This window comes from Branchiostoma lanceolatum, chromosome 12, assembly GCF_035083965.1.
Source record: "Branchiostoma lanceolatum isolate klBraLanc5 chromosome 12, klBraLanc5.hap2, whole genome shotgun sequence".
Classification (NCBI taxonomy): domain Eukaryota; kingdom Metazoa; phylum Chordata; class Leptocardii; order Amphioxiformes; family Branchiostomatidae; genus Branchiostoma; species Branchiostoma lanceolatum.
The window spans coordinates 5,009,706-5,022,573 of NC_089733.1; the positions used below are offsets into that span (position 1 = coordinate 5,009,706).

Sequence of the window (12,868 nt, forward strand, 5' to 3'; positions counted from 1 at the left end):
CGTGCCATAGGTTTCTACCCCCCTCCCATATTCCAATAATAAGGAAATGATGCCATTTGGTGTTTGTGAGAATACATAGGGTCAATAAAAAATTTAACATTCTAACATAGTGGCGTTTAATACTGAGTTAAACTGTTTATATCCTCAGGAATCCCATCTAACCCGGGTGATTTTCCATTTAAAAAAAAGAGTTGATAGCATTGAGTAGATCTTCTGTAATAAGGCCCTGTTTGAGTTAGCGGCTGTTCAAAGTCCTAACCCGATGTCTTTTGAACACAAACGAACAAGCATTGTTTGGCTCTTTGATCCCGTTGACGACAATATCCCGCCTACATGGATCCATGGACTGTTGTTCTGTTTGGGTTGCTCTTAGCTTGTCCCAGGCCGTTCTGTCCAATTGAAACGTGCATTTTTAGGGAACAGAACACGTTCAATAGCCGTCACCCGCATCGATTGCCTGCACGAGGTAAAGAAAACATCAAATTCGTGTCTTGTCTGTAAAAAGAAGTCAAATATTCAACTTGAGAGAATGGAAGACTTATGACTGGGAAGGGTATAATTGGCACAGGAACAGAAACGTTCAAAAAATATTACACTTGGTAGAAATAGATTTTCCGGTAACATACAGTAAGGGACTGTGCATATAGTAAGGGACGGTCATATCAATATTCATTAAACGTTCCGTGTGTACATGCTAATGATTCACTTGATTTGATTCAACTATTGACTTCATACAAGATTGATTAAGCTTACAAAAATGAAGTTGACGCTATTTGGCAAACATGTGGCTGTGACTAATTCAATCCTCTTTGTGTTTTCGGGGCTTAACCCTCCTCCATGAGGGCTTCTCCACAAGATCTAGAAGTGATGAGGCCCTGCTTGGTATTGGAGTGTTATAACAAAACGCGAAAAGCTTTCAGAAGATTTTATTCTTTGATATTGGACCCTGATCAAGGTCTTCTTACTCTACCAGTGATGATTTCTTCGATAACAAACATGTTGAAGAACTCTTGAAGCTTGCATATTATGTAAGACAAGTCAACAGGTATCAAAATACCAACCTTTTGTCCATGTGACCATATCGCATTTGCGATAGCCAGTCACTGCCATTGTCCACTGAACTTGAGAAAAGGAGCCTCACCTCTTTCGAGGAACTGTATCAGCAGTCAGTCTTTTCCTCTTTGGTAGCTTTTTGCAGTCAATTGATGGTTTTAACAAAATAGCCAAAATGAAAGTGAAGGACCTTTTTAAGGTCCTTTACTTTCATTTTGGTTATTTTGTTGTAGTCACGATCAAGTTTGCTCTTTTCAAGTCATCCAAAAGTGCTCGCTTCTTCTCCATCTTTCTTTTCAGTCTTCTCTTTTTTCCTCTTCTGCCTCCTCCTAGGCCCCTAAGCTTCATATAATCGCTTCAGCTGTTTTTGTTTTGTTCCCAATTGTTTCCTAAGTTTATCTTCACCCTTCCTGGCCACAGAGCACATGTCCTCCCACTGGTCTTGTGGTTGGGAGGCCATCCATTGTGCTATCTTATCTTGTTTGGCCTTTATCATGGAACTATGGACACTGGGTGCCACAACTTGCTGTTGTGCAAGCACCCCAAAATCTTGTTCTATTCGAAGGTTTGTGGCGTCACCAATGAGTTCAGCTGCTTCCTTCTGTTAAGTTGTGGGGTTATGATATCCACCTCTACTTAAGTGCTCAAGTGCATGCTGTTTCAACTTCTCTGTCCCATCTTTGCACATGACAGATAGTGTTTCCTTGGTCAAGTCATCTGTGTCATGTGGTTGACGGACTGCCAAAATACATGCCTGTAGGTCTTTACTCCGACACTCAAACCATAAGTGCTCGGTCCCCTCGAAAAGGGGAGTTGCATTATTTGTCCACTCGGTCAACTTGTCGTAGACGATTTGATAGTATCCATTCATCTCGAGAGGGTCACTTGCTTCCTGACACTTGTTGAATAGTGGTAAACACAATTCCTAATACATGTACATAATCGAGTAAGCACGTTCTTCTGCCATAACTTTTTGGTCAAAGTATCCATTAAGCCTAAGCTCAAGCCTATTAAGCTTTCCTTTCTGCAATTTTTGTCCATTATTTATAGTTGTATTAATTGTTTACCAACGAAACATGGAACTAAATTCTTGGAAAAGACCAGAAACCTGTTTCCTACAATCGGCTGGAATAGCTCTTTTACTTGTATCGGTCTCCTAGTCAGGAAAATACTTTTTTTCTAGAGCTATTTTCTTGTTGATCACCCGACTTGAAGATGGGGAATTCAGCAGAGGCACTGCCTTCATCTTTGGGTAAAAAACCTAAAGGTTTTGAGACGAAGGCTAATTTTGAGAATTTTGAGAATTCGGAGGAAACGATAGCATTGGTTTTTCGGCGCAGATGCCGCTCGTCCTTCCATCCACCTCGCATGTTGATTTGGCCCCAGACTGTTTTATATTTCGCTTTCCGAACACCAGAATTCTTCGGGTTGGGTTGCCTCTGATGCCGTAGGGCGGCCCTCATCCCCGCTCTTCTCCCGTGGACGGCCATGACGCACGGGTTCACGAAGTACCGTCGCTTGGCCCGGGAATGGGTGCTGGCCGGTCTGGAGGTGCAGTGGAGTTTGATGAAGTCGGCTGTTCTGCAGGAGTTGTGGTGTTTGAAGATGAAGCCTGTGCTTCTGTGGTCGTGGTGTCAAATGTTGATGGTCGAGATGCTGTTGGCGAGGCGATGTTGTTGGATGACCTGGCCAGCTGAACAGATTTATCATCGGCATCGTCGCTACTGTTGTACACTTCTGACACCGCGACATCAGGGTATGGCTGACCGATAATATCGTCAGCAAGTGGGATCTCTATCCACTCCCATCCGTGGAAGACAAAAAAATCCCCGTGTATTCTATATTTGGTATTCCGTCATGCGGAGACATATGTCTCTGGTTGTCCTGTCGTCTTCCCCCATTGTAGGCTGATTTTGAAGAAAATAGTCTGAAAATTGCGAGAAGAATGAAGTAGGCTGGACCGATCAGGCTGGATAGAAGAATGGGCGGGAAATGCGCGGTGACACAGGAACGTGTAGCAAACTTTTAGGTGAATTTCCCATCAAGTTGACAAAGAGATCTGCCAGAGGCCCTGGTTTTATGGGCTTTAATAAGTGTATTTAGCGGCCCAACTTTTAACTTTGTCTGACCGACACCCTAGCTTGTTGTGTGTCGATGGTCCATTTTACGTCCGCGGGCATATGTCTTCCTCTTCTGAAAGCGAGCGCGCGCCCCGTAGACGTAGTTGAAGTTAGGACCGGGTGGGCCACATCGCCGATTTCCGTCTTTTTTAGTCCCCGGCGGTGTCTCTTACGAGCGAGGCCGCTTATTCTGCCGCGGCTTTAAAACTTATTCTGTATTCTGCAGGCGAAACCTAAGAATTGTACGTTCGGGGATAGGTCGACCGATATCACGGTCGAGCCGATTTACATAGGTGTTAATACATATCCATAAGTGTGAGTACACAGGATAATCCTCGACCGTAGATACCGGTCGGCTATTCCTCGACCGTAGATACCGGTCGGTTATTCCTCTAGATACCGGTCGACTTTTTCTCGACCGTAATCCTCGACCCCTGAATACGGACGAGCGTAAAACACGGTCATTGATGTGTATTGTGTATCTTATCCTCATAATACCCATTGTAGGATGACGCCTCCCCCTTCCTCCTCCGATGGATGTGTATTAAGAATTGACAGACGATTTCTTAGCGTTTTTAGGACGCGTTACAAGAAGAAATGGAGCTTCATTAGTACATGTAGTACAGCACCGGAAATTGGGATTATTTGTATTATCTGAAGGAATTCAAACAAATAAAGGTCAACTTCTCCAACTGTCTTTTCTTAATATTGCTATGGTGTTGTGTCACAGTGAATGTTGGATAGATTCATACTAACAAGGAACGAACCAACAAATACATCAGATTAACTCAATACCATAAAGCCTATCTTGATTTGTCACCCAACCTATATCCTTAACAAGGTAATTACGATAAGCTTCAAACGGATCAAAAGTATAGTCAACAGTTACATTTGGGGCATTTTTCCTATAGAATATATACCTGTTGTCGTTAACACGTACATCCCACGGTGGTCTGTCACTAGGGTACTCTTTCCCGTTGCTACGCGCGTTCGACAAGGTATCGGGTTACACGAGGCAACATTTTGGCTAACGGCATAACATTTGTAAATAAACAAAATAGTGGGGACGGGAAAATCTTTTTAAAGTGAAACGAAATTGGCGATTTTACAATGCTGCGCTGAATGGCTAAATTTGCTATATTTTGCTCCCAAAAACTATAATTCTCAGGTTTGAGGGAGCCCGTTTTTTTCAGGCACGCATCGCAAAGGCCAGGCTTTAAATGTAAATTAATATCTCTTATTTTCATATTTTTCGTCGACCAGGAACAAAACAAAACTTTGTGTTTTTGGAATTTTCTCATTTCTGATTCTAAGTTTAGTTAACACTTTGCCGGTCGGTACGAAAAAAGGCGAACACCGGCCAAACTACGGCGTAGCCCGGAGTTAACGCCATTGAGAATTGGCGGCCGGTTCCCAAGGCGCGGCGGCGGTTCAAGGCCGGGCGGCGCCGGCTTTGGCCGTCATGGTCCGCGGTAGGTCCGTCGCCACCGGCGAGCAGGCACCGTTCCATCTGCGGACGGGCCCCGGGCCCGTAAAGCACTTGGTTGTCACCGAGTCGCTCCGATGACTTGCAAGTACTTCCGATAGACCATGTCTTAAGCATTGTCGGGCCGTTCCCGCCGCCGAGGCGGCGGTTCAAGGCCGGGCGGCGCCGGCTTTGGCCGTCATTGTCCGCGGTAGGTCCGTCGCCACCGGCGAGCAGGCACCGTTCCATCTGCGGACGGGCCCAGGGCCCGTAAAGCACTTGGTTGTCACCGAGTCGCTCCGATGACTTGCAAGTACTTCCGATAGACCATGTCTAATGCATTGTCGGGCCGTTCCCGCCACCGAGGCGGCGGTTCAAGGCCGGGCCGCGCCGGCTTTGGCCGTCATGGTCCGTGGTAGGTCCGTCGCCACCGGCGAGCAGGCACCGTTCCATCTGCGGACGGGCCCAGGGCCCGTAAAGCACTTGGTTGTCACCGAGTCGCTCCGATGACTTGCAAGTACTTCCGATAGACCATGTCTAATGCATTGTCGGGCCGTTCCCGCCGCCGAGGCGGCGGTTCAAGGCCGGGCGGTGCCGGCTTTGGCCGTCATGGTCCGCGGTAGGTCCGTCGCCACCGGTGAGCAGGCACCGTTCCATCTGCGGACGGGCCCAGGGCCCGTAAAGCACTTGGTTGTCACCGAGTCGCTCCGATGACTTGCAAGTACTTCCGATAGACCATGTCTAATGCATTGTCGGGCCGTTCCCGCCACCGAGGCGGCGGTTCAAGGCCGGGCGGCGCCGGCTTTGGCCGTCATGGTCCGCGGTAGGTCCGTCGCCACCGGCGAGCAGGCACCGTTCCATCTGCGGACGGGCCCCGGGCCCGTAAAGCACTTGGTTGTCACCGAGTCGCTCCGATGACTTGCAAGTACTTCCGATAGACCATGTCTTAAGCATTGTCGGGCCGTTCCCGCCGCCGAGGCGGCGGTTCAAGGCCGGGCGGCGCCGGCTTTGGCCGTCATGGTCCGCGGTAGGTCCGTCGCCACCGGCGAGCAGGCACCGTTCCATCTGCGGACGGGCCCAGGGCCCGTAAAGCACTTGGTTGTCACCGAGTCGCTCCGATGACTTGCAAGTACTTCCGATAGACCATGTCTAATGCATTGTCGGGCCGTTCCCGCCACCGAGGCGGCGGTTCAAGGCCGGGCCGCGCCGGCTTTGGCCGTCATGGTCCGTGGTAGGTCCGTCGCCACCGGCGAGCAGGCACCGTTCCATCTGCGGACGGGCCCAGGGCCCTTAAAGCACTTGGTTGTCACCGAGTCGCTCCGATGACTTGCAAGTACTTCCGATAGACCATGTCTAATGCATTGTCGGGCCGTTCCCGCCGCCGAGGCGGCGGTTCAAGGCCGGGCGGTGCCGGCTTTGGCCGTCATGGTCCGCGGTAGGTCCGTCGCCACCGGTGAGCAGGCACCGTTCCATCTGCGGACGGGCCCAGGGCCCGTAAAGCACTTGGTTGTCACCGAGTCGCTCCGATGACTTGCAAGTACTTCCGATAGACCATGTCTAATGCATTGTCGGGCCGTTCCCGCCACCGAGGCGGCGGTTCAAGGCCGGGCCGCGCCGGCTTTGGCCGTCATGGTCCGTGGTAGGTCCGTCGCCACCGGCGAGCAGGCACCGTTCCATCTGCGGACGGGCCCAGGGCCCGTAAAGCACTTGGTTGTCACCGAGTCGCTCCGATGAATTGCAAGTACTTCCGATAGACCATGTCTAATGCATTGTCGGGCCGTTCCCGCCGCCGAGGCGGCGGTTCAAGGCCGGGCGGCGCCGGCTTTGGCCGTCATGGTCCGCGGTAGGTCCGTCGCCACCGGCGAGCAGGCACCGTTCCATCTGCGGACGGGCCCAGGGCCCGTAAAGCACTTGGTTGTCACCGAGTCGCTCCGATGACTTGCAAGTACTTCCGATAGACCATGTCTAATGCATTGTCGGGCCGTTCCCGCCACCGAGGCGGCGGTTCAAGGCCGGGCCGCGCCGGCTTTGGCCGTCATGGTCCGTGGTAGGTCCGTCGCCACCGGCGAGCAGGCACCGTTCCATCTGCGGACGGGCCCAGGGCCCGTAAAGCACTTGGTTGTCACCGAGTCGCTCCGATGAATTGCAAGTACTTCCGATAGACCATGTCTAATGCATTGTCGGGCCGTTCCCGCCGCCGAGGCGGCGGTTCAAGGCCGGGCGGCGCCGGCTTTGGCCGTCATGGTCCGCGGTAGGTCCGTCGCCACCGGCGAGCAGGCACCGTTCCATCTGCGGACGGGCCCAGGGCCCGTAAAGCACTTGGTTGTCACCGAGTCGCTCCGATGACTTGCAAGTACTTCCGATAGACCATGTCTAATGCATTGTCGGGCCGTTCCCGCCGCCGAGGCGGCGGTTCAAGGCCGGGCGGCGCCGGCTTTGGCCGTCATGGTCCGCGGTAGGTCCGTCGCCACCGGCGAGCAGGCACCGTTCCATCTGCGGACGGGCCCAGGGCCCGTAAAGCACTTGGTTGTCACCGAGTCGCTCCGATGACTTGCAAGTACTTCCGATAGACCATGTCTAATGCATTGTCGGGCCGTTCCCGCCGCCGAGGCGGCGGTTCAAGGCCGGGCCGCGCCGGCTTTGGCCGTCATGGTCCGCGGTAGGTCCGTCGCCACCGGCGAGCAGGCACCGTTCCATCTGCGGACGGGCCCGGGGCCCGTAAAGCACTTGGTTGTCACCAAGTCGCTCCGATGACGTGCAAGTACTTCCGATACACTATGTCTTAACTATTAGCTATGTCTTAACCATTGGGCGGCCGCTTCCCAAGCCCGTTACGGCCGCCAGAAGCTATCGGGCGGACCGCGTTTGGGTTTTCCTTGCTCCTGAGACCGCCTGCTACACGATGGCATGCGACTTTCCGGCCTGCCCCGACTTTCGGATTTCGCCAGGGTGTCTGACCAGGTCGTAAGTCGCTGATCCTACCTTGAGAAGAGTGGTCGTTTTTTGACTAGGCAACTCTTCCGGAGTCCGTAACGGACGGCGGCTGGGGCCTAGTGAGTCCGGGAGGGTGCGGATGGAGCCGGCGTGGCACGGGTAAGACCCCTGCGTGGTGAAAAGACGGGGTCGTTCGGTGACTTTGCCCGCCAGGCAGCTCCAACGGGCTTGGCACCGGGCGCCGGGGCGGGTGTCGGCGGGGGGAGTGAGCGCCCTACCCCGCCCGACTTCGACCGCCCTGGAGAGAGCCCCGGGCCCGCCAGGCGAGCGAGCAGGACCCGTCTGGTGTGGGGCGGGGCCCGGGGCGGCGGGGGTGGAGCGGGCGGCCGAGCAACGGGGTCGACCGGGACGGGTCTCCCCTCGCCGGCGGGGGCAGTCGCCCGTTGCCCCCGAAGCCTACCCCGTGGCCGACTTGCGGTGGTTTTTAAAAAAATTGCTCTGTAGGGTGTCTGACCATGTCGTGGGTCGCTCAACCTACCTTGAGAGAGTGGTCGTTTTTTGACTAGCTCGGGCTTTAACGAGCGACGTCTGTGACCCAGTCGGGCAGACGGTGAGGTTTTTCCTGCTTATGAACGGGAAGGTTATTGACAAGGAGAACGGTCGGGTCGGGCCGGAAAGGGACGACGAGGGTTTCTACTGCGAGGAGGCCTTCCCACGTCCGCCGGGCCCTGGCCTGCGGCCCGTTCTGGCGTCGCTACGGGCTCGGCTAACGTTGCCGGGCCCTTCCGTATCGGTGCACGGCGCATTGCCGGACCTGGCCGGGGAGGGACGGAGAAGGTTCGTTGCGAGGGGACCTTCCTAACCTCCGCCGGGCCAAGGCCGGCGGCCCGTGCTGGCGTGGCTACGGGCTCGGCTAGCGTTGCCGGGCCCTTCCGAATCGGTGCACGGCGCCTTGCCGGACCTGGCCGGGGAGGGACGGAGAAGGTTCGTTGCGAGGGGACCTTCCTAACCTCCGCCGGGCCAAGGCCGGCGGCCCGTGCTGGCGTGGCTACGGGCTCGGCTAGCGTTGCCGGGCCCTTCCGAATCGGTGCACGGCGCCTTGCCGGACCTGGCCGGGGAGGGACGGAGAAGGTTCGTTGCGAGGGGACCTTCCTAACCTCCGTCGGGCCAAGGCCGGCGGCCCGTGCTGGCGTGGCTACGGGCTCGGCTAGCGTTGCCGGGCCCTTCCGAATCGGTGCACGGCGCCTTGCCGGACCTGGCCGGGGAGGGACGGAGAAGGTTCGTTGCGAGGGGACCTTCCTAACCTCCGCCGGGCCAAGGCCGGCGGCCCGTGCTGGCGTGGCTACGGGCTCGGCTAGCGTTGCCGGGCCCTTCCGAATCGGTGCACGGCGCCTTGCCGGACCTGGCCGGGGAGGGACGGAGAAGGTTCGTTGCGAGGGGACCTTCCTAACCTCCGCCGGGCCAAGGCCGGCGGCCCGTGCTGGCGTGGCTACGGGCTCGGCTAGCGTTGCCGGGCCCTTCCGAATCGGTGCACGGCTCCTTGCCGGACCTGGCCGGGGAGCCATACGGCGAGGAAAGCTTAGCACCGACCCCTCGGAGCTGCATTGCAGCCACGGTCTTCGATCTGATTTGTCAAAGCGCGGTTGGTTAGTGCAAGTGCACGGGGACCCGTTCCCAAGGCCCAGTAAATCTTCTGACACATACTGCTGTGTTGGTTGACGTCCAAGCGCGGATGGTTGCAATACTCTCACTACTCTCAATAACGGTCTTTCTATGGATTGAACCTATACGTCGATAGGCGGGGAAAGGGGGAACATTGTCGGTTCTTCCGATTCTTTTCTTTATTCTATATCATGTTGTATTCTTTTTTTTACCGACATTGGTGTGGTATCGCGCGGGCCATGCAGCCCTGTACCTCGGAAGATCTTGGATGTTGTGGCTATGTGGTTAGTAATGGCAATTTTGAGGTTATTCCGATGTACACCGTGCAATGCATTACGTGTGTACTGGTAACTATGAGGTACGGTCTTTCCGATGTTGTGGCTATTTGGTATTATTTTTTGAGGTTATTCCGATGTACACCGTGCAAAGCATTACGTGTGTACTGGTATTTCCGATGTTGTGGCTATGTGGTAAGTAATGGCAACTGGTAACTCCGATATTGCCTCGCCACGAAGTTGTCCGTGGTGACCGGACGGTGCCTGCCAGGCCGTGGGGGCGGCCGCCTTTTGCCACCGATCACTACCCCGTGGCCGACTTCTGAGGTACGGTCTTTCCGATGTTGTGGCTATTTGGTATTATTTTTTGAGGTTATTCCGATGTACACCGTGCAATGCATTACGTGTGTACTGGTATTTCCGATGTTGTGGCTATGTGGTAAGTAATGGCAACTGGTAACTCCGATATTACCTCGTCACGAAGTTGTCCGTTGTGACCGGACGGTGCCTGCCAGGCCGTGGGGGCGGCCGCCTTTTGCCACCGATCACTACCCCGTGGCCGACTTCCGTTGGTTTTTATAAAAAGTGCTCTGTAGGGTGTCTGACCATGTCGTAGGTCGCTCAACCTACCTTGAGAGAGTGGTCGTTTTTTGACTAGCTCGGGAATCGACGGCGAGCAATCGCACACTCTCTCGCCAGTCGATTTGCTACCCCGCCGACCAGGCTGCCACTCCCCGCGAGGGCAGCCAGAGGTCGCAACCGGCTTGGAAGGCGTCCGCTCCTCCGCTCCTGCGGGCGAGGACGGGCGTGCCGACGGGCGTCCGGAACCAGCGCCGGGACAGGCCCTCCGCGGAGGGCAGTCCGGGTCCCGCTGCTCGATGCGAGCGAGCGGCAGACCCAACGGCGACGGCTCGCCCCTTCCGTCTGCGTGCGAGTACGCCTTGCGGACTCGGCGGTTCGAGACCCGGCCGTCCGCCTTGCCGGCGGATGCGTCCGGTCGTGAGAGTGCGGGACCGTTCCTGACGGGACGGTTCGGGCGTTTACGGGAAGCAACGGTCAGGTGTGGCCGGGAGTTCTGCGCTCAGGCTCCCGAGGGTTCGCGGCCATCTCCACGGCGCGTTCCCACCTCACGGCAGCGACGGACTCGGCTGCGCTCGGCGCTCCGGTCGAGCGGGACCGTGTGGCAGCGGCGGCAGTGCGGGTCTTCTCGCGCTGCCCCGCGGCCGCGGCGGTCCTCTCCCGGCGGCGACCGCTCTTTCGCCGCCACGGCGTCCTCGCTACCTGGTTGATCCTGCCAGTAGTCATATGCTTGTCTCAAAGATTAAGCCATGCACGTGCAAGTTTAAACTGTCACAGTGAAACTGCGAATGGCTCATTAAATCAGTTATGGTTCCTTTGATCGCCACATCCTACATGGATAACTGTGGTAATTCTAGAGCTAATACATGCGGAAGAAGCGCCGACCTCACGGTCTGGCGTGCATTTATCAGACCAAGACCGACCCGGGGTTCGCCCCGGTCCCTTTGGTGACTCTGGATAACCCAGCCGATCGCACGGTCTTCGCACCGGCGACAGATCATTCGAATGTCTGCCCTATCAACTTTCGATGGTAGGTTCTGTGCCTACCATGGTGGCAACGGGTGACGGGGAATCAGGGTTCGGTTCCGGAGAGGGAGCCTGAGAAACGGCTACCACATCCAAGGAAGGCAGCAGGCGCGCAAATTACCCACTCCCGACTCGGGGAGGTAGTGACGAAAAATAACAATACGGGACTCTTTCGAGGCCCCGTAATTGGAATGGGTACACTTTAAATCCTTTAACGAGGATCTATTGGAGGGCAAGTCTGGTGCCAGCAGCCGCGGTAATTCCAGCTCCAATAGCGTATATTAAAGTTGTTGCGGTTAAAAAGCTCGTAGTTGGATCTTGGGACCGGGCTTGCGGTCCGCCGCGAGGCGTGTCACTGCTCGTCCCGGCCCTCCCCGCCGGATTCTCCTTGGTGCTCTTAACTGAGTGCCTCGGGGTGCCGGAGCGTTTACTTTGAAAAAATTAGAGTGTTCAAAGCAGGCCTGGCGCCTGAATAGTGGTGCATGGAATAATGGAATAGGACCTCGGTTCTATTTCGTTGGTTTTCGGAACGTGAGGTAATGATCAAGAGGGACGGACGGGGGCATTCGTATTGCGGCGGGAGAGGTGAAATTCTTGGATCGCCGCAAGACGAACCACTGCGAAAGCATTTGCCAAGAATGTTTTCATTGATCAAGAACGAAAGTTGCGGGCGCGAAGGCGATCAGATACCGCCCTAGTCACAACCATAAACGATGCCAACCAGCGATCCGCCGGCGTTACTTCGATGACCCGATGGGCAGCTCCCGGGAAACCTGAGTTTTCGGGTTCCGGGGGAAGTATGGTTGCAAAGCTGGAACTTAAAGGAATTGACGGAAGGGCACCACCAGGAGTGGAGCCTGCGGCTTAATTTGACTCAACACGGGGAAACTCACCCGGCCCGGACACAGTAAGGATTGACAGATTGAGAGCTCTTTCTTGATTCTGTGGGTGGTGGTGCATGGCCGTTCTTAGTTGGTGGAGCGATTTGTCTGGCTAATCCCGATAACGAACGAGACTCTGGCATGCTAACTAGTTCGGCGATCCCGCGCGATCGGCCGCAACTTCTTAGAGGGACAGCCGGCAGTAAGCCGGACGAGATGGAGCAATAACAGGTCTGTGATGCCCTTAGATGTCCGGGGCCGCACGCGCGCTACAATGAAGGCATCAGCGAGTCTTTCGCCTTCGCCGAAAGGTGCGGGTAACCTGCTGAACCGCCTTCGTGCTAGGGATCGGGGATTGCAATTATCTCCCATGAACGAGGAATTCCCAGTAGATGCGTGTCATCAGCGCGCGTTGATTACGTCCCTGCCCTTTGTACACACCGCCCGTCGCTACTACCGATTGAATGGTTTAGTGAGGTCGGTCGATCGGCCCCTCTCGGGCCGGCAACGGTCTGGAGGAGCGCCGAGAAGCCGATCAAACTTGACCATTTAGAGGAAGTAAAAGTCGTAACAAGGTTTCCGTAGGTGAACCTGCGGAAGGATCATTACCGAAACGAAGAAGCGAGACGCTCGCGTCATCGACTTCACACAAACTCGTGGCAAGGAGCGGGCTCTGGTGCCCCCGGCCTCCCGCTCCGACCCTCACTCTTCCTTACCGCCTCGACAAGGTGGCGCTCCGACGGTTGCTCTCGCGCCAATCGCACCTCCTTCGCGGAGGAGCGCGGGCGGAGAGCCAGGAGTGCCCATGCCGACCCGCTTGGCGGCGGGACCCGGCAGCCCCCTTGGAACGTTGGTCGGGCGCCTTCAGTGTGA

General features: G+C 55.4%; 1 non-coding gene across 1 annotated transcript; it reads left to right on the top strand.

Annotated features, from left to right (window-relative positions):
- The first annotated feature begins 10,787 nt into the window (after positions 1-10,787).
- Positions 10,788-12,603, top strand: LOC136446668 (small subunit ribosomal RNA). The gene has a single exon (XR_010757634.1). It is a non-coding gene; the product is annotated as a small subunit ribosomal RNA (ribosomal RNA).
- The last annotated feature ends 265 nt before the right edge of the window (positions 12,604-12,868 follow it).